At 41.9% G+C, this 20,847-nt stretch overlaps 2 long non-coding RNA genes across 3 annotated transcripts; both read right to left on the minus strand.

The window, feature by feature from the left end:
• Positions 1 to 1,364: 1,364 nt before the first annotated feature.
• On the minus strand, positions 1,365 to 2,726 carry LOC144584300 (uncharacterized). 2 transcript variants are annotated; one of them, XR_013538460.1, is made up of 2 exons: positions 2,262 to 2,726; positions 1,365 to 1,590 (listed from the first exon to the last, which is right to left on the minus strand). It is a non-coding gene; the product is annotated as an uncharacterized LOC144584300 (long non-coding RNA). The 2 variants fall into 2 exon arrangements; XR_013538459.1 differs by having other exon boundaries at positions 1,365 to 2,127.
• Positions 2,727 to 7,389: 4,663 nt separating this feature from the next.
• On the minus strand, positions 7,390 to 13,135 carry LOC144584301 (uncharacterized). Its single transcript, XR_013538461.1, has 2 exons — positions 11,862 to 13,135; positions 7,390 to 11,781 (listed from the first exon to the last, which is right to left on the minus strand). It is a non-coding gene; the product is annotated as an uncharacterized LOC144584301 (long non-coding RNA).
• Positions 13,136 to 20,847: the final 7,712 nt, after the last annotated feature.

Genomic DNA, 20,847 nt, shown 5'->3' on the forward strand with positions numbered 1-20,847 from the left:
AGCATGCCTGTAGGCCGCTGGGAGCTGAAATTCACACCAGGGATTTTGGGGGCCCTTCTCACATGCTGTAACAGTAAATTAAATAATTAGACCTTCTAAATGGGAGAGAATTTTAAATCAATGGTTAAACAACAACAACAATAACAACAAGCCTCTTCTCTTACGAATGATTTTGTGGATCTTCTGATATACTGTAACAATAAATTAAATAGTAAGACCTTCTAAATAGGAGACAATTTTAAAGCCATGGTTAGAAAACAACAACAATAAACCTCTTCTCTTACGAATGATTTTGGGGACCTTCTGATATACTGTAACAATACATTAAATAGTAAGACCTTCTAAATAGGAGACAATTTTAAAGCCATGGTTAAAAAACAACGACAAATCTCTTCTCTTATGAATAATTTCGGGTCCCTTCTGATATAGTGTAACAATAAATTAAATAATTAGACCTTCTAAATAGGAGACAATTTTAAAGCAATGGTTAAAACAAACAAACCTTTTGTTACGATATAGCTGTTTAAACCTTTCTCACGATTTCTACTCTTATGTTATATAGAAACTAGGATTTCTCATTGCAGCAACTCAAATTTACCCCAAGGGTTTCACTAGAGAATGTGCAGTAACAAAGGTTGCAACTTAAAGACCTGTTTGTAATTTGCAGAAGGTTGGGCGAGGCTGAAGGGGGTTTGGCTAGAAAAGGGGTGGCCGTAGGGGCATGTCTCATCAAGCCCTTAGGCTGCCTGGGGCTGAAATTCCACAGCGGGGATTTCAGGGACCTTCTGTGCATGCTCACAGCTCTTTGCAGAGACTGGGACACTTGCACCAGGGGCTTGTGGGGTTTTTCATGACCCTGTGCCCCCTCCAAGTCTCAGAGAGAGCTTGCCTGAAGACCCAGAAAATCTAAGAATAAAATGCAGATCTGCAGAAGCCCTATTCCTATTTACCACAAAGCCAAAGCAGACGCTGAAAAGTGCAAAAAAAGTCATCCTGCACTCTGATGTGGGGTGATGATGAAGATGAGGAGGGTCTTTATTTTATTTATTTGATTTATACCCTGCCCATCTGGTCTAAAAGACCACAATACAAAAAAGCACACACAAACAGAATACAATAGAATAGAAAATACATAAGGAGAGAATAAACAGAAAAGACAGATATTAACTGGAGGGAAGGCCTGAATGTATAGCCATGTTTTTAATTGACTTTTAAAAGTGCCCAAAGTGGGGACCGCACGGATCTCAGGAGGGAGATTGTTCCAGAGGCGAGGAGCTACCGCCGAGAAGGCCCGGTTTCGTGTTCTTTCCTTCCGGGGATCCCATGGTGTTAGGCTCCTTAACCTCACCTCATGGCTCATGCGGGTAATCCGAGTAGATCCACCATATTTATGTGTGGCTGCTGTTGTACCTGGTCACAATAAATGAAATAAATATACCTACCTTCTAGTACCACTATCAAAAGCATCAGTGTTTCTAGAGTGTGTTAAGTTGTATTTCCACAATGATGGGTGATCAAAGATATTGAAGATTTACCAAGTAATATTTCTACATTGTCACCTTAACCAATTTCCATCCTCTGTGGCTCCTTCTTCAAATTACAAAAATAAAACCCACTTAGCAGTACACATTTATAAAAAGTTAAAACAATTATTTATTGTAAGGAATCAGCGCAGTTTGGCTGTGAGGTGAAAAAATAAGTCCTTTCTGTTTTCCAATGAAAATCTGTGGACAGCAGGATCACTGAAATTTCAGACACTTGAATGCAGATTTAGTAGGTAGGCTTGAAATAGTAAGGAGCAATAAGTAGAACAGTACAAAATCCCCACATTTTTTAGTAAAATGACTTTAATACTCTCCAAAGTAAAAATGTTTTCCACATGTTTATACCCAAGGAAGATTCTTAGAATCTCTCTCTCTCCCTGTGTGTGTGTTAAAGCCCCTTTTGATTTTCCAGGCATCCCTCATAGAGCTTTAAGCCCTAGCCTTCTCAACATCTTTCACAAACAGAATCACCAAGTTAAGAAAGTCAAATGTGACCATCCGCCCTCAAACGCCTAGAGACTTTTGAAAAAAGTTTGCAACTTAAAGACCATGTGCCACCAATCTTCAACCTCTCCGGCTCCTTCTGCAAAATACAAAAAACACCCACTATGAAGTGTACATTAAAAAAAAAAGTTAAAACAATTATTTATTGCAAGGAATCAGCACAGTCTGGCTGTTAGGTGAAATTTCACTGAAATTTCAGACGCTTGAATTCACATCATAATCAGGGCAGCTCAGGACCAAATAGGTCCAAAGCCGAACTGTCAAAAGGGTGCTCCAGAGAGAGCTGTGAGGGAGTGCTAATAGTTTATGAATTAAACTCAGTTTCAATACTCAAAATCCTCAGTGCTGAAAAAAGTGTTAAGAAATTCAAAAATGTTGAGCTTGCTGAGGATGTCTTGCCTGCCTGGCATAGTTAGTCCATTTTCCTGCAACACAGAAAGGGAAAAGAAGGGTTTATTTCTTTGCACATCTAGTATAAGTGAAACTCTAACCATGGCACATGTAAAGCAAAAGGCTACATCGTTTTTGTTTTTTGTTTTTTGTCTGAATGCAGTCAGAGGGTTAGAGCAGGTCAATATACAGCTATGGTTCTCAACCTTAGTATTGGTACACCACAAGGAGATGTGCTGAGGCCTCTGCACCATGCCCAATATACATAGGTTTGTATTTCTGCTTTTAACAGCCATACCAGTGTTAAGTTCACAGAGGATACCACAGTAAGGTGCCTCATACTGGAGGAACTGTACAGGGCCCGTTGTCTTTCAAAAGCACAAAATACTCTAAAGGGCACCTCCCCTCCTGGACATTCTTTGTTTGAACGACGGTCATCAGGAAGACGATATAAATCTATTAAAACAAGGACAAATTGATTTAAAAACCATGCATAATGGGAACTTGAGTGTCTTGTTATGCCCAACCTGTAACAAGGTTCCTAATAATTTAGAAGGGATGGTTTCCAGGGAGGCCGGCATGCAGAGGGGTAAGCTCCCTAAGAGCCGTCCCACCTCTCTTCTTTTCTATAAATATTTTCATTTAGGAAACATTGCAGGCCGGGGCAATGAACCTGAATCTCGCCCTCCCTGAAACATTAACCATGTAGTGCACAAGGTACACAGCCCTTCTCCCCTACACCCTGTTCTGTGCCATTATTAGCACTTTTCTACCAGAAGCAACAAAGAGATGTTTATAGTTCTGTTTTAAGTCATGGTTTCTATAGTTTCATCCTGAAAAGAGGTTTGAGACATTTGAACCCACATCAGAAGCAGGTCAGCTCAGGACCAAATAGGTACAAAACCGACCTGTCAAAAGGGTGCTCCAGAGAGAGAGCTGTGAGGGAGTGCTAATAGTTTATGAATGAAACTCAGTTTCAATATTCAAAACCCCCAGTGCTGGAAAAAATGTTATGAAATTCTAAAGTGTTGAGCTTGCTGAGCCTGCCCAGCATAGTTAGTCCACTTTCCTGCAACACAAAAAGGGAAAAGAGGGGTTTATTTCCGTTTTTTTCTGAGCACAGTCAGAAGGTCTATCTAATAGCAGCAGCAACTTTGAATTTCCTGTTTGGGGATACAGATCCCAGAGACCCCAAACCAGCATGGCTGCTGTAGTCTAAATTCTGAATTAATATAAATAATAGTCACAAAGAACTAAAAATATCCGCGGTAATTTTGTTGGAGTTATTTCAGCCTCATATGCAGCCTTTAGTAGATATGATGGGAGATACCTTTCTGGGGGTGAGGTGACTATCAGTAACCAAATATTCCTGACCATGTCTCCAATATCAAAGAGGACATCTCTTTATGACCAAACGTTCCTGCCCTGTCTCCAATGTCAAAGAGGGCATCTCTTTGTTTAAGTGACTTTCCCCCTCTTTTTAGTCAATGTTGAAATTGTAAATAGTCTGTTGAGGCCCTGTTGTTCAAAGCAGGCTTGTTTTTAGTTTTCTGTTAGCTGTTCAACTGTAAGTAAATGAAATCTTTTTATTTTGTCTCCTGCTATTGTTTCAGTGTGGGTTACTGCAGTATGGGGTACTGAGCCTGTAAGGGCCAGCTGATGAGCAAAAGGGGGTGTACTAACCTTGGGGGAACTTGAATCTATTCAGTTTTGTCAAACCTTACAATTAACCTGAGCAGATAGAGTAATTTAACCAAAAAACATTGAAGCTGCAAAATACAAAACAAGACCAAATTGATTTAAAACATTGCATAATGTGAATTTGCGTGCTTTTGCAGCCTGGGATAATGCAACTGAAACTCTCCATCCCTGAAAACATCTACAGTACAGTTATAGTGTGCCCTGAGACCTGTTTGCTAACATGAATGTTCAGTTATATAGCAGTCACAGCAAGGAAACTTCATTTTCATGACATACAATACTTTTACACAACTAAATGTATCAACTAACTGTATATAGTTAACTTACTCAAAAAATGTCTGCTAGACATAACCTGTGGGTTTTAAGTCTCAAAGGACAAGCTTCTCCCACTTCTGAGATTATACATATTAGCTTGCTTTGTTTGGTGATTGGGCTTCAGAATTTAAGCATGCAACTCCTCGGAAGGCTGGTTTCAGAAAATGTGTAGGATTGTTTTAATTCTTGAACAGAATGGCATATTTTCTGTGTAGGACTCACCAGGAATTCAGAATTCAAGGTAACTTTAAAAAGTTGAACTAATTCCATCAGGAAGACGATATAGAACTATTTTAAAAAGGCCAGAAATTCCCTGGGAGTGTGACAGCAATGATAAACATCCCTTGAACAGATCTCATATTATTAGGGTTGTCACATTTCAGAAGCAACTTGAGGGCACATAACAATTATATAAAAATTTACATTTAATATATACATTGGTATCTAATTAATCAAGGAATTAAGGTTTGCTTTCTTTCTTGCTTAGTTAAGCAGACCTTCCCTCCATGCTTTTAGCAAACTATTATAAAACAATTTCCTCCCTGGAATGAAGGTCCCCCAAAAGTGGGTTTTGCAAGTCTCACTGGCCACAAGTGGCCCACCTTCACAAAAGGGGTGATGGTGGTCAGAATACTGTACAGAATGCTACTTTTAACAGTGGAACTTTGTGTGTTATTTATTATATTGACAAAAAACAACAGAAAAATAAAAAAAGATAAAAGAAGACAAAAAGCATCACTGAAATAGCATTTCTTTCAAAACATTTAAAAAACAATAGGGGCACAATTAAATCAAGCAAAAATGTTGCCTCATGTTCATGAGAAGCCATGTGTTAAGACCCCCCCAACCCCCATGTGTTCTGCGGGGGGGGACAGCAAGCCTTCACTATGCCTTTGAAAAGGGAGGGGGACTCTTCCTTTGAAAAAGCAGGGACATGCATTCTAAACTCTTAACATTCCCCCCACCCCATCCATTGCATAATGCTAAAAAAGTTACTTTCCAGTGGCCCAAATAAAATGGCTGCTCTATTTCTTCCCAGCCCCCCCCCTTGAGATTCAAAAGAGCACAGCTTACCTCCTTTCTTCTGCTAGCCAGTCATGTGGGAAAGGACAGAGATAACATGCTGGGCCTCTTTAAAGGCACGAAGGACCCCCCTGTAAGCTCCGCCTAATCTGTCTTAAGCAGATGCCTGAAGGCAAAAAGCTATTGATAACATTTTGACTACAGATCCCAGAATGCATCTGGGCTAGACACAGGGACTAGCCACTTTCATCATTACATTCAAGACAGCAAAACTCTCTCTCTCTCTCTCTGTTTTCTCAGAATAATAATTTTTTCTCACAATAATGGAATGAATTGTACAATATTTTGAAGTTTGTTTGTGGCCATGGGAGATAGGGAATGTTACAGAAAAATGAGTTATTTACACAATATGTGCACCACAGGAACGTGAGTGTTTTTTTTATTACTCAGAATGTTTTCTGCAAGGGTAAAAGCACCCGCAGCATTAGTCTAAACGCAAAATACATGGTACTGTTTAAAAATCCCAGGGATAAACAGCAAATTGCCACACTAGCCCGTCAGATGTACCCACGAAATACACGTTTCTTCATGGAGGCTTTTGCCGATGCTACAAGAGCCCCCCACGGCTATCTGCTGGTAGATTTAAGCACCAACACTCCTGAATCTTACAGACTGAGAACAGGCCTTTTCCCGCCTGACTGGCCTACGGTATATACAATGAAGAAGGGTGCTTCAGGCAACAAAAGTCGTCCGTTTTGAGGCCTTTTTCTTTATTGGGCAAGACTCCTCTGCAAGGCAACATGTCTGAACGTATAAGGCGAAACCTTCCGCTTTTAAAACTCCTTATTAAGGCACCCCTGCACCAGAGAAAAGCCATTTTATGTGCTGCTTCGGATGATCTGATCACCGCCATTTCAGAAATTGCTCTGAACACTTTAAAAGGCAACATCGCTCTAGCCCCCAAACAGGTACGTGTTTTAAAGAAAAAACGGACTCTGATTAAAACATTGAGTAACAAACGGGTCTCACTGCAGCGGAAGAAGCAACTGGTTAAGCAGTCTGGAGGTTTCCTGGGGCCCTTATTGAGCTTTGCCGTCCCTCTAATAACTAGTCTTTTAACTAATAAGTAATGGAATATGCCGAAAAGATGTATTTGGTCCCCAGTGCTCAGCTACAAGAGCTGAGGGGTGTATCAGAAAACATCAGGACCACAACGGTCAGACACCTGGATTCTGAGATGAGAGAAATTCTCTTAAGGTCAGACTTGCCGGAGTATGAAAAAGCCAAGCTTTACAACGGCGTTCTTCAGAGATTTTTAGCACTGACAAAACAAGAGGATTTGGAAAAGACGCTGCCTCCTCCCCCACAACAACCTGCATCTCCCCCTTCTCCTCCTCTTCAAGCGCCCAGCATTGATGACCGATCCACAGTTATTCAAGAGGTGTTAGACAGCATCCCCAAACGGTACAAGAAAAATGCAGAGATCTGCTAAGTAAGTTAAGGCAACATCAGGATATCTCTTCGTGGGATGACAAAGGGACATTCCTGTATCGGGGAGAGTTCTTACCTGGCTCTAATATTTTGGACCTGGTCAGAGGAATCACCCAATCTACGACTATTTCTGATAAGAGAAAACCAAAAGGCTGGGATGTTTTTCTTAAAGCTATGGCCGAGCTAAATATACCCACATCTATTGCAGGGAATTCTGCCGTTAGAGAACAATTAGATGCTTTGAAAACTGTTCCCCCTCTGTCTCCCCCTCTAAATGCACCGGTGGCCCGACCCAAGCGACAATTCAAGAGACCAGAATGGCTGTATGTGAAGGAGCTTCCAACAACCCCTGTGAGGCCTGTAGTCAAGAAGCCCGAATGGCTCACTTTCTAAAATACATCAATAAACACTAACACAGATAAAAGATTTAACTTGTGTCTTTTATTTTATTTATGCACAGCTTACATTTTATGTTTTACACTGGGGTCCACAGGCTTGAACATGGTGAAATGGATGGTAGGATTGGGGCTTTCTTTGAATTTTTCTGTTCTTGACAAACTCTACAACCATGCGATCATTTTTGGCAGTATCTTCTGAGTACAACTTTAAAATCTGGTCAAACGACAGGCCTTTTGTTCTGTTCTGTAAAAAGAACACACAGTGATAGCCGCAGGTCGCTGATGAAGGGTGTTGTAGTTGTTTCTGCTGGAATATTATTTCTCTGCCCTGGCGCCATAAAAAGGCTGTAATTGTTTCAGGGATCCGTGGGTTGTCTGGGTCTACACCGTATGAGTCAAAAAACTCCCCAGGGCCGTTAGTTGGTAAATAGACGGCCAACCAGTGTTCCCCAGGCATTGTGTGGGGATGGGTGTTCACCACTATCCCAGTAGGTCTTCTGGTAATAGGTTTCCTTGGTAACAGGTCACACGGGTATACATCTAGAAAGGCCTTATCTCTTTGTAATACACTTAATAGCTGCATCGTATTCATCTTCACATGTAATCAAAGAGGACGTTTCTGCTATGATTGATTTCAATCACATTGTCAAATACCCCATATAAGATCATGTTCACAGTTGTAGGCAGGTGCTGAGCAAAACGGATCTCTGCTCTAAGGTTTCCAGTCTTGATCAGAGAATAATGTTCTGAGCAACCATGATCCGGTGACAGGTCAAAGGCATACATGGTGTATCCGTGACCAAATTCAGCACGGTTAATAAAAATGTCTTGATCCTTCATGGCTTTCCCTGAGGCTTGTACCAGCTGCATGTACTCTCTCACCCATAGGCCGTTTGCATAATCAGGCTGTAGGGGCTTTGATGGAACTTGGATCCCATCAACGTACAAGGCTATAAAATTAACATTGAAATGTTGGAAATTGAAAGGATTTTTGTCGTAGGCCCCGCTGAAAGCCTCATTGTCAACAAAAGTTATGACAAGATGTTTAGGCAACTGTCCCAGAAAAAGGTTTTCTTGATTGCACACAAGGCTTCCTGCCGGTATACTGAACACTTTCATTCCCACACGTTCAACAGGGTATTTTGCATTAGAGGTCAGAAGGGCTTCTGCGTGTCCTATGCGAACTCCCGGGGACACTTTCACCCTTTTGACAAACAGAGAGGCACTTAAAATATCCACTTTGTAACTCTCTGCGGCATCACCACTCATCAGGCAGAATATATCCTTGCTACGGGTAAGTTTGATTTTCACATCTACACCGTTCAGTAACATTTTCTCCTGAAAAAATAACTCATTATGCAATGGACCCATCAGATCACATTTCTTGCTGGTCCCGGTGTGTTGTGCTCTCATTCTAAAACCCCAGTTTCCGGTGCCTGCTGCTATGGTGGTTTGTTCCATGGTTAAATAACCATCTCTATAAAAGCCACCCGGTCCAAATTGAGTGCTCAAGGTGTCAGAGCCATAGTTCAAGATCAGCTCTATCATGGCTCTATAGGGGTAGCAATTATTACTCTGGCTGATGAGCCGGTCTCCAAGGGTGACGTCCAGTTGACTAAAGAGCGAAGCAATAGGGTAATTTACCAAGGCCACTTTAGCATCAGCAGCAATGTTTGTCCCATCTGCTTTTGTGATCTTACACACCACATAGAGCAAGGTATTGTTTAAATCAACATAATCTTCACTATTGCCGGTTATATAAAATTCGAGTGGGGCATTGGGTGTTAGGGCCGCCAATGGTGGTATCTCAATATACATACTGCTTTCCACGCTGGTTTGTGTCGGTGATAATTGAAAAATATCCAGTTCAGATTTGGTACATTCTTCAGAGGCTCCGTGAATGAAGGCCATTTTAAAAGATGTCTCCCTTGACCCGCTTCAGGCCCTTTGTCTTCCTATTTGTTTGCTTCTTCCTAGTCCAAAGCTTCTGATGTTTTTTTGGAGTCGCTCCTGTGTTTAACCGTTTAGGAGGCCCTGAGCGTTGATGAGAGGCTTTTCGTTTAACTCCACCCCTTCTTTTCATGTACATGAGTCCTGATCCTTCTTGGGGTTTCATTTTTTTCATAACATGGCCCACAACATCTCCAGCGATGTTATGAGCCGCTGTCCTGATATGTGGCTTAATAAACTCAAAACCTCTCCTCAAGAGGGGGACGGCCTTTCGGAACAGACCACGAAAAATGCCTCCCAGCCCTGCCCCATACATGTTTACAGCACCGTGAAATCCAGGGAGGCCACGACCTGCCTGTGCATTATAGTATGTCCTGTAAACATTGACATCTCCGTAGTCTTTTAACACAACCATTTTAATCTTCTTTCTCCTCCTACACACAACCTTTTCTGGGGCGAATATGCAACCTCACAACTACTTTCCCCAAAGTAAATGGCACATTTTGGTTCTGATCAGTCTTTATTTCAATGGTTATCGTGTTGATGTGATTCTTACTCATCAATACATAATGCGGCTTGTCATAGGTAATTGTAACACATTCGTAGGTTTCTCCCCTGACAGGGATACAGTGTAACAGAGGTACTGAATGGTCTCCCACGATTTGGTGCTCTATGATATCCGTATAAACGTACAAAGAGCTGAAACCTCCGTTAAGGTCTGCAGCATGTGGTATTGTTCTGACAGATTCATCCGGAGGGACCCCCAAAATGGGGGCTAACTCAACACCAGCTGAAAAAAAGTAACTTTCAGGACCTGTGAATCTAACTTTTCCCATGACTGGGTCATAGGTCAGCCATGCCTCTTGCAGATCTATAGCTTGTTTTATAGTATCATTCATGTTATTCAGAAGATCAGGAATGTCTTTGTAATAGCCCCTGTGTAACTGAAAATCCCATTTATTCGTACCCTCAGAAATGGAAAATGGAGCATTTTTAAGTATTGTGTACCAGCTTCGAGGATACTGTATCTCTGCCAGACCGACTTCCCAAACTCCATTCAAATCTAAAGGCCTGGGTAACATTGTTGTAAAGCTGGCACTTGTATTTTGAGGAAAGACTTTCTTACAGGCGTTGCTGGGAAGTGTGATGTAAAAGCCATGATCGCCCATTTTGCTTCTCTATATGACCTCAGAAACTTCAGAGGCAGACACCCAGCTGTTGAACTTGCTAGGCCAACCGAACCATTTCACTAAGTGAAGCCTTCTTCTGCCCCTGCCTTTTGTGTCCAAAATCTTTTCAATTTTGTACACTCTGTCCTCCCGGGCATTGATCTTCTGTAGTTCTTCAGGATAGAAAGTCCCGACTATGCTCTCTCCGTCATAATCTGTTAATTGGTATACAGGTCTCTCTGCTCCTTTGATGATCCGATCCACTATAAATATTTCAGTGGTAAAATTCTGTTCATATCCCTTATCAAAAACACCCTTCATTTTAGATACCCTCACATGGTCTCCTTTTCTGAGTCTTGGAATCTCTTTTTTTGTTTCAGCAGGGCCACCATAGACCCTTTTCCAGACAACCAGAGCATTGTGATGATTCACATCTACAGGTCTACATTTAATAGTTCTATGAATGCTGTAGTTATAACTTTTAAGGAATTGTGGTAATACATCCACATACCTGTAGGTATTATTAGCAGTAAAATACTTCCACATTTTTGTTTTTAGTGTTCTGTTAAACCTTTCCACTACACCCGCTTTGACCTCATTATTGGTGACAAAATGATGTATTCCGTTTTTCTTGAACAAGTTGCTTACAGGCCTATTTATAAATTCACCGCCATGGTCCGTTTGTATTTTGTCAGGTTTTCTATTGTCTTGTTCGAAAATGGAGTCAAAAGCTTTGGCCACTTCTTTACCTGTTTTGTCTTTGAGGACTTTTGCCCAGCTGTACTTAGAAAGGATGTCAATGCATACCAGGATATATTTGTAACCCTTGTTATACTGAGAAAATTGTTGCATATCGACCAAATCTGCTTGCCATTGGGCATCTACTTTGGAGACAATGGTCTTATTTCTTTTAAAATGAACTCTAGCAGGTCTATGCAGTGTATAGGCATCCTGATCAGAAAGCCATTGAGAAACATCCCTTACCTTCAATTTTTTGATCTGCTTTTTGGCTTCCCTAAAGAGAGGGTTCAGACCACCAAAGCTCCCCACTGATGAGGGTGTATAATAGATACTGTGTAATATTTTTTCCTGTGCGCCCATCTCAACAGACAACACAAATATGAACAAGGTATAGTACAATAAATACTCTTTATTAAAAACAGTATATTATAAGGGCTTTGTAAAACAAATTATCTAAACCTCAGGGTTTGTAGAAACACATGAAATACACGATAGATTTACAGACTGTACACTCCTGCCGTTCGGTTCCTCATCATTATCATCCTGAGCATTCTCCTGTGGGTGAGAATGAAACAAAATTTTAGTAATCTTTTAAAAGATTGCCCCCCCCCATAACTTTTAGAAAAATTTCTCACCTGGCTGTCTTGTTCCTCTGCATAACTCTCAAAACCATCATCTGAAACCTCTTCCATGGTCAGCGCCTCAGAGCTATCGGCATCTTCCGCAAAGGCTGGTTTCACTAACATACCGCCATCCACGTCCTCTGCCGATTTCATGTCATTTCTGTTCGGCACATATCCAAAGTCATACTCAAGCCCATCATTCGCATCATCATCACCCCACATCAGAGTGCAGGCCGGCTTTCTTGTGCTTTTTGGTTTCTGCTTTGGTTGTGCAGTAAATACATACAGGTCTTCTGCAGATTTGCATTTTCTTCTTAGATTTTCTGGGTCTTCAGGCAGCATTTCCCTGAGCCTTTTAGGGGGCTCTAAGGGGCACAGGGGCTTGGAAAAGCCCACCGCCCCATAGTAATAACCTTGGGGTCGCAATCGCCTTTTGCCTTTCATCAGCGCCTTTTGGCTTGTTCCCGGTGGCTGGTTTTCCTTGTCCTCCATGGCCTCCAAGACGATCCGGTCTCTGCAATGCTCGGCAAGACCGCGCAGTACGCTCTAAAACAATGACTGTGGTGTTCCAGCAACCTCTGCGGCCTTTCAGAACCGGGAGGGCTATAGGGCATGTCGAGGCATGCCCGATAGCCCGCCCATTTCTAGCTATGCCCCACCAACCTCTCCCCATTGGCCTACAGGGCCGCAGGCTGGCCCTTCCCTTCGGGAACCAATGCTCAGGCCTCCCTAGAGTCACGGGGGAATACCCAACTCTAGGAAACCCCTATAGAGCCACGTTGGCCTCAAACAGCACTTACGTCACCCCCACACAACCCAACCCTTCCGGAAGATGTGGCCTAGGGGTGTTCCTGCAACCTCTGCAGTCTGTCAGAACCGAAGAGAAGCGGTTTATTGTTGTTTTTAAACATGGTTTCAAAATTGTCTCCCGTTTAGAAGGTCTAATTATTTAATTTACTGTTACAGCATATGAGAAGGGCCCCCAAAATCCCTGGTGTGAATTTCAGGCCCCAGTGGCCTAAATGCAAGCCGGGGCATGTCCTATGGCCACCCCTTACTAGCCAAACCCCGCCAACCGCTCCCCATTGGCCTACAGGGCCGCGGGGTGGCACAACCCCTCGGGGACCAATCCTCAGGCCACCCTAGGGTCACGGGGGACCCCCGGACTTGAGGAAAAGACCCCTATAGGCCCACGGGGCCCTCCACAACCCCTGACGTTACCGCTCGACCCGCCCCTTCCTTCGGAAGGGGCCTGGGTCGAGCCTAGACGCCAGAAGGCCCACCCCTTCCGCTGCAAGGGCCCAAAAAGGGGCGGCGCAACTGTCAAAATGGCGGTTTGATGAAGGCTACCCCCTCTAACTACTTGCCTTGCCTTTTGGATGCAGTTTCATGTCCCAATGTATTGGCAATCCTCTCTTTCCCCCCCCCCCCCATGTTTATCGCCATGGCTTTTGAAGATTGAGCAGTGATAGGATCTTAAAAATAAAATAAAATAAAAATTCCACTACCCTGACTGCCCACCCCTCTCGCACAGGCCTTAGAAGCAGCCTTGGAGACTCTCAATTAGCATCAGGGTATCAGATGAAATGAGAGCCTTCTCCTTTAGAATAAAGGGAGCAGTTTGTTATGTCCGAGATGAAACATTTCTAGGAAGACGAGCAGCAAACAGCCAAATGGGAAAAAGAAAAAGACATTAAAATGCAGATATCTCTGCTATTTACTATTCACAAAAAAGAGGCCGCAAGTAGGAAGAGAACTGAGCACCCAAGCTGCAAAATAGTTGAAGTTCTACAGCCAAAAGGAAGCGATAGTCACAAAATCCCACAGTCCTAGCTCATTCCTTCTCCCCAATGAGTGCTAATATTAATCATGATTATCTCACTCTTCTCAAATCCTAACCACAAAAGTTCTCACAAGAACTTTTAACATAGGTTGATTTTTGAACAGAGATGGAAAATGTTCTCAAGTTTACTTTTCCAATCCATTGGCATTTGTGTCACCAATATGTGGATGGTAACCAACCCTTTCTCTCCTTCCATTCTTCTGCAGAGGATGCCTCCCAATCTCTTGAGTGCTGCCTGGATGTTTTGCTGGGATGGATGAGGGACAAGAGACAAAGACTGAACCCGGACAAGACAGACATCCTGTAGATGGGTGTCCCTAGTGTCTGCAGTTTGGGGGCCTCCCTCTCTTTTAAGGAGGTTACTCTCTCCACCAAGGATGAAGTTCACAGTCTGGGCATACTTCTGGACCCAGCGCTATCAGTGAAGTTCCAGGTAGCACCTATGGTCCATTGCACATTTTCCCACCTGAGGCAGATTGCCCAGCTGTGTCCCTATTGTGACACTGGATCCCTAGCCACATTGGTCCATGCAATGGGAATCTAAAGATTAGAGTACAGTAACACTCTGTATGCGGGGCTGCCCACGAGTCTGCTTCGGAAACTTTATTAGGTCCGGAATATGGCAGCTAGAGTATTGAGTGAAGTAAATAAATACCATCATCTCTTCCCTACTCTGGCCACCTTGCACTGGTAACCTGCTCATTTTCATGCCACCTTCAAGGTGATGATGCTGACAAACAAGGCCCTAAACATTTTGGGACCTCAACACCCGGCAGAACGCCTTCTTCCAGTGAGATCTGCCTGACCTACTTGATCTTCCCAGCCCAGGTAGCCCAGAACATTGACCTTGAGGGAGGCCCAGAGAGAGAAGACCAGAAATTAGGCCTTCTCGGCAACTGCTCCCCACCTTTGGAACAAGCTACCACCCAAAATACGCCTGGCCCCTTCGCTGCCAATGTTTAAGAGATCTCTGAAAACATGGCTATTTAGACAGGCTTTCCTGGATATTATGTATCAACAGAGTGCAGTGGTGCTTTTGGTGCTTAAGTTAATTGCTCCACCATCTTGTCTTTAAATTGTTTTCATATTTTCATCTTCTTTTTCCTAGTTTTTAATTGTTTGATATGTTTAATTTGATTTCTTATATTGTTATTATGTTTATGAATTTTATTTAAAGTGTTATGTGTTGTTTTATTATGTTCTCCAGAGGTTGAGTGACCAGAGTGACCTTGGTAGCCAGAGAGGAATTATAGAAATTGAATAAATAAATAAATAAATACATAAATAAATGAATATTATTTTAATGTAAAATGCCATATACTAGAATCAACCAGACAGCTCACAATTATTATTAGTCATTATTTTGCTGCAGCAAGTAGAGCCAAATATTTTTCAAACTTCAGCATCTCTAAACCCTCCAAAATACCAAAGCCAATTTTAGTGATTTGTAGGGGTGCACAAAGTAACCTCATGGTGACAGGGGTCTTCTTGAACTGCCCAGTAGCTTATCTGGAAATGCACAGACATCCATACTATACCTCACTTGGACACTGCTGGCTAAAACCAATTTATATCCCTATGGTAAATATAACAGCCAAAATCCTGTAAGTCAGATCATCGAAAGTAGGCAGAGAATGTTAGCAGTCAAAGATTTCCTTCTTCAATCCCATGGTATGTCTAACCTGCAAGTCATGTATTTCATTGCATAAAAGCCATGGGAGTCATGGGATGGAAGGAGGAAGTCTAATTATTTTAAATGGCCCCTTTCACATGACATCATCAGACTTCCACAGGGGAAAACATGCAACAGATTTCGGCCTATCTGTGCAAACTGTAAATGCATTTATGCAAAGCTTTTCACAGTACAGATAGGATGCATTCCTAAACAATGGGATTTTTCAGTAGAATGGCCCTGAATATAGGGAAAATATATAGAAAGGTATTTATTTTTGCAACCAAGAGGAGAACAGGAACCATACTTCACAAATCTTATCAGCATTCGCATGAGTGTGTGTGTTCATAATCAAATGGCAAATGACAGTGCTTAATAATCAGATATAGAAATTCAGTAGATCTGACACACCTCAGAAAATGCAAAAAACAAACAAACAGATTTCTGGCTATGTATTCATTTCAAGTCTGTTCTCTGGAAACTTTGTCTGAAGCAGTAGCCGTGGGCAATGACCACAATGTCTGTTGAGAAAATATCAGAAGGGGATGAACTCAACCTGATTCCATACAGCAATTTCTATTAAATGATTAGTAGCGTCGCAGCTCAGTGCTTACACTGTTCTGGGCACATTAAAATATACTAAATTGGCATGCTTTTTCCTTTCCCTCATTTCATAATGAGAATAATGGTGTTCAAAACAATGCTTTGACTCACAGAGGGAAATAGGACAATTGTTGTAACTTTAACTAAAGCCTATGCAACCCACCCACCCCCCACTGGTCAAAGCATTACAACAGACTCAGTGTTCAATACTAATGAACTTTAAATACTTTAAAGAACTGGATCGCCTGATAACCAAATTTATATGGAAGACTAAGAAACCAAGAATAAAACTCAGGCTATTACAGGACTTGAAAGAAAGGGGTGGTGTAGGACTTCCAAACTGGTTACTATATTATAAGGCGTGTGCAATGACATGGATAAAAGAATGGATAACCCTGGTAAACCAAAGATTATTGAAACTAGAGGGGCATGGCTTAAGTATGGGTTGGCATGCATATGTGTGGTATGGGAAAGACAAGGAACAATCACACTTCATGGAACATATTGTAAGGAAAGCTTTGGGTTTAGTCTGGTATAAATTCCGAGCACAAACATATAAAAAAAAACCCACTATGGGTAGCCCCCATAGAGGCCTTTACGATGAAAGTGATGAATCAGAAAGGGATGGTGCTAACTTACAAAGAATTACTTAATAGAGAACAAAATATAAAAAGTAAACAAGAACTAGAAGAACTAGGGGTGGCAACAGACTGGTGGTCATTGAATAAATTAGAATCAAGATACAGAAAAGATAGAAATTTGGGGGTTTTTTTGAAGGTGAAGTACAGGTAGATAAACTCTGGATTTACTCTGATGAGAAAATAATAAAGAAAATGTATACATATTTATTGGAATATGAACTGGAGGATGAGAGGGTAAAGGAGACAATGATAAGATGGGCAAGGGATTTTGGTTATAATATCGACATTGATCACTGGACGATGATGTGGAAAGACTGTTATAAAATGATCAAGCCAGTAAATTTAAGAGAAAATATCCTCAAAATGTTTTATAGATGGCGTTATACTCCCATAAAACTGGCAAAAATGTCAGAAGGAAGCAGTAATATCTGTTGGAAATGTAAAAAAAAAAGTTGGAACTTATTATCATATGTGGTGGTCATGTGAAAAAGCCAGGGCTTATTGGTCACAGTTGTGGGAAATGATAAAGGGAATTATTCAAAGGAAATTAAATTTCAAACCTGAAATAGCATTATTAAACATTATGCCAGAAATTACCGATAAGAAAATTAAATATTGCTTGATGTATATACTGATAGCAGCTAGGATACTCTGGGCCCAAAAATGGAAAAGTGAAGATGTACCTACAATGGAGGAGTTCCTGAAGAAGCTGTTGGACATTATAGAACTGGATACACTATCAGAAGCGCTACGAGATCAACCAAGAGACTATGCAAAACAAAGCTGGAACTTAATACATGTTTGGGCCCAGGGTCAGACTTGAAGATAGGGCAAAATGATTGGTGAGCTTTGTCTTTTTTTCCTTTTTTTCTTTTTTTTTCTTTCAGCTCTGTTTTGTTTTCTTCAATGCTCTCTGAAATTTGGGAAAGCTGGTTTGTAACGAGGTCTGAATCCCTGTCTTCAAAGGGAGGAGGGTGTGGGGAAGTCTGTATTGTATTGTATTTTAGATATGTGCTTGTAGTAGAAATAAAACTTAAAAAAAAAAAGAAAATACCTGTTTTTTCTGCACTACCTGCCACAGCATAGGGACTAGCCACGCTATGTCCCATGCCCGCCACCGAGTTGCTCGAGCTCAACAAGCAGGCCCCCTTTCATGTCTTCCAGGAAGACATCCAAACCTAAATCGGAAAGATGGAATCCATGCCTATCGAATCGGATCTTTTGGTGACCTATCACCAATCCCAGACCGCTGCAGACAGTTCTGCATACTTCGTGGTTAACACGCCAGCGGGCTTTGTTAACATCAAGGAGATTCCTGGTGCCTCTCCAGGCTAACCAAGGAATGATCCTGGACCACATAATCCACATAGCAGGATACCTGGCATTCAACCATTTAAGATTGCAAATAATGTCCAGGATCAATGCCTTACTGTGAAGTTTGGGCAAATCATTGCCGCCAAGATGCACTACCAGTACATCTGATGGAGAATGGCCAAATGCTGTCAATTTGCATAACTGGTTCCACTGCATGCTACACAGCTCTTTGCAGGCGATGTGTGCATGGGCTGTGTAACATAACAGCTCTGCTCTCACCTGTCTGTCACAGCTGGGCAGGGGAACATCAGCCAATGAGAGGACATAAGGTGGTGCAGAAGGGGGAGGAGCTGGATTACATAAGGGGTGTGTGTGATGTGTGAGGGAGAGAGTTTTGGAGTTTAGGAGATGAGAGAGTGAGATAGATTTGTGAGAGATAGTCAGTGAGGGAAAAGTCTGTGTGAGGTACATTAAATGAGAAACTTGATTTACAACTTGATTTACTACCTGTAATTCATTCTTTTTATTTTGTTAAATCAATAAACAACGTTTTGTTTTAGAAGAAACACTTGTCCTTTTTGAGCATTAAGGATAGGTTGGTGGCAGCAGTAGAAGAAGAGTAGTGAGCACTCTAGGAGGCCTGTATTGGTAGAGGCTTCAGAGTGGCCCGCTACAGGCTCCAAGCCCCAAATCGCTCCCCCATGGGGATTTGGCAGCATAAAACTCTGTGCAGTGTATATAACTGTGACTGAGGATCACAACATGCCTTTGTCTTGTGGACCCTAAAGGACCTGCAAAGACACAAGACCAGGCCCCTGCCTATATGTTAGGTAGTGTTCTTATATATCTTTGGTAACTTGAAGACAACCACCAGCCTAGTAGTTTAATTTCCTCCGAGCTATAACCCAGGGCTGCTGCAGTGGAGGCTGCTCCAATTCTAAATGAATGGGTGCCAAATCTAGTGCCAAGAACACCTACTCTATTTAATGCTAGGTCTGTTAACTTCCAAAACTGAAATTTTGTCAGAGGTGACTTATCAGCATGCTGGAAGAAATATCCTGCATCCTGTCCTCAGATTTTCAAATATGCTTGCGTGGCTTTAACTGGGCATATACTATTTATGCTGCATCGCCCAAGGGTGATTTGCTTACCCTTCCTTTGTGTTTGATCCGGCTTGGATTGCCTGATCAATATTTGTACTGTCCCCTCCTGGACTCTAACATCCTGCTATTGTAGGGCTAGCCTAGATTTATCTGCTTTCCCCCCAGCTACCAGTTCACTGATTCTGACGGCACCAAAAAGGCAATTAAGGAAGCTGCTTTGAATAATACTTTTTTTGAATTCGTCCCTACAAAGGAGCGGCCATAGCTTACAAATGTGCTCCAATAACAGAGGGGAGATAGGTGTCCTCATGTCTTGCACTCTACCCCTCTCTTTGGACTATCCTTCTAACATTTTCCTTATGTGGTAGTCCCCTGAAAAATCCCTATAGCCATTTATTTTGGCATAAAATGCCAGGGCTGTAAGCAGCCCCTTATCTCTAAAGAGATTTATGGGGGTGCCGGAGACTGGGATGAGTCCGAAATCCAGACAAACCTCTGACTGCTGAGTAGAGCCCTTAGGTCTCAGCAAGGTCCTGTCTAAACTTCTTCCTCAAAAGCCAATCTCCTTTATTAAGAAAGCAACACACACAGACAAATCCATGAGTTATACTCAGAATAATCTGGCTCTAAATCTTTGGTAGCAAACACACATGGCCAATTAGACATTCAGCTAGTCTGTACAAGAACCAATGCATGCAGATCAAATCATTACTGCTTTATTGAAAAGAATTGCTTTAGAAAAGGTTTCAGTTGATGGTAAAATAGTTCAGTAGGTACATTTTCATATCAAGACAAACGGAATACTCCCCTCCCCACTCCAGCTAGAAAAATAAAGAAAAGGAATTATGCTGACTAATAAAAAGCATAACACAGTCCATCTCACGTGTCTTGGGTCTTCATAGGCTGACGCTAGATGAAATCCAGTTGACTTCCATCAGTCCATGGTAGGAAAAATAGTCCATAGAAAAGTTATAATTCATTATGGGAAAAAGCACATGTCTGACCTTTCTCAGTCCAGCTCCATCTTTTTTCAACTCCCTACCAACTTCCTTCTTCTTCCCAGAATTCTTCATAAAGAACACCCCCTCCTGGGTCTTGTTGTCCCGCCTAACTTTCTCATGAGAGCTTGAGAGTTGTTATCAAGTTTTGTGGCAGAATTATTTTGACTACGAAAGTCTCTGCTCTCTACTCATCTTAGCAACGAGATAATCAGAGAGCGAAGCTTCTCTGAAACAGCATGAAAAACTTTCCTACTACAGAGCAGACTTTAAATCAAGATGGATGCTATTGGGACAATCTTAGGACTACATATCCCATTCTAATACACATAAAAACACAAATCATCACAAGGGCCAACAGCTTACTTTGGATAATGCCAGGCACTAGCTCCTTTCTATTAAGATGAACTGTTGTAAATGTTCGACTGGTGCCAGCCAAACCGTCAACCATCTTCCTAAAGTCCTGAAGTTCTATACTCACAGCTGAGTAATCCTTTTTTGTCCTCAGTGCCAGGGCCAAACCTATTGATCTTGATGTATCTTCACGCCAATTTGCCAGACCTCTGGAGGAAGAACTTCTGGCAGCTCTCTGGCTCCAGGGTCTAGCTCCTTGAACTGGTTGATCTGTTGGCATGATAATGTATCAGCTATCCTATTGTCTAAACCTGGTACATGTTGGGCATGCACCAAAATATTTAACTGCAGTGCCCGTAATGTAAAGGCCCTGACCGATGTCATTACCCAATCCGAGTGTGACATAAGGTTGTTTATGATATAAACAACCAAAAATGGACCACTGAATTTGACCATTCTATAGCCAAGGT

Source organism: Pogona vitticeps, chromosome 9 (genome assembly GCF_051106095.1).
Source record: "Pogona vitticeps strain Pit_001003342236 chromosome 9, PviZW2.1, whole genome shotgun sequence".
Classification (NCBI taxonomy): Eukaryota; Metazoa; Chordata; class Lepidosauria; order Squamata; family Agamidae; genus Pogona; species Pogona vitticeps.